The sequence below is a fragment of the Haplochromis burtoni genome, unplaced genomic scaffold (assembly GCF_018398535.1).
Source record: "Haplochromis burtoni strain Fernald_Lab_line unplaced genomic scaffold, NCSU_Asbu1 Contig_123, whole genome shotgun sequence".
Lineage (NCBI taxonomy): Eukaryota > Metazoa > Chordata > Actinopteri > Cichliformes > Cichlidae > Haplochromis > Haplochromis burtoni.
This window is the reverse complement of record NW_024582484.1, coordinates 1499005-1500515: the sequence shown is the minus strand read 5'-3', so window position 1 is coordinate 1500515 and position 1511 is coordinate 1499005.

Below are 1511 nucleotides of genomic sequence, written 5' to 3'. Positions count from 1 at the left end.
AACAGGAGATGAAACTTTGTGGAGAGAGCCTCCTCTGTCTGCACCGCTGACGTTTGCTCCTCCTGTGTCGGCGCAGCGAGCGCCCGTGAGCTTAAACAGATGATGTGTGATGATGTCATCATGAATCCTGAGGTATTTCTGTGAACACACTGTGAACATAAATGGCTGAACGTGTTGTTCACTTGGTTTCGGGGGTGCACCCCACTTCACAGTCCACTTCATTTCAGTGTAGGAAGGAGCGAGACTCTATGATGCAGCTTAACATGGTTCTGGTCGTCTTACTCACCAGCCTGTTTGTTTACTGTATTCTGTACATTGTTACCTGCATATAGGACCACCCTGTGTCCTCCTGTTATATTTTCTTTTCCCGTGCTGTAAGAGCTCTGTAACACCGAGATTTCTCATCCGTGGGATAATAAAGGTTTATTCTATTCTATTCTATTCTATTCTATTCTATTCTATTCTATCACAGTAAACACAAAACACGACAGACTGGCGACCTGTCCAGGGTGTACCCCTCCTCTCACCCTGAGACAGCGGGGATAGGCTCCAGCGACCCTGAAAAGGAGCAAACAGATGGATGGACAGACTGTAAACGGGTTTATTAACGTCTTTGCGGCTGACTCACTGCTGCCTCTGCTGGACATTGAAGGAATTGCAGCTGCTTGGTAGAGACTAAAGCTGAAGACATTTTCTGGGCATTTTTACTTCAGTTTAAGTAGTTTTGTAAGCCAGTTTTCATTTTTACTTCAGTCTAGCTTTACTGATTGTTTCACTGAGCAGTCGTGTGTTGGTGAGATGGCGAGCAGGTGAAGGGGCAGGATGATGCTTATTTGATTTGATTATTTTTAGGGTCCAGGTGAGCGTGAGGTAACTGTTCTTGCCACGTCTCTTTCTTCTCGTTCTTCCATCTCTGACTCAATTTGCTGATAAATGTCGTGTGCTCAGTGAAGCATCAGCTCTGGTTTGAAATAATTATTCCGCCCTCCTCACATCGAGCGCATCATTGTGCTGCTGCCTGCAGGTCTGTCAATGAAAAACCATTTACCTGTTGACACGCACAGCTGAGTGGTTATTGAAATCTGTGTGGTACAGTTTGTGCCTGTAAGTCAGCTGACATGCGATGAGCTCGTGCGTCGCGGCTTTGAGGCTGTTTTACTTTAGTTTCGTGTGAGAGCTGATCCGACGCTGACGTGATGCAGTGCAGACGTACAGGCAGAGGAAACATGTTCATTTCATGGGCTCATTTTTGCATTTGGGGTTATTTGCAGAGCTCAAGCGGCTCTTTGGTCCGTTGTGACTGCGAGCTCACGTTTGACCCCTGTCGAGGTCCTAATGTGCTCAGATCTGTAGGAGTCTCAGTAACAAAGCTTCAGTCGCAGCAGCGAGGCTCTTCCCACCAACAGTGTCCTGCTGTTAAGCTGCAGACGCGTCGCTCTGCTGTTTGCTGCTCCCCTCACAGCCTCATTTTTCCTCTTTTAATACTGCAGCAGAAAAACCTGAAACATGGC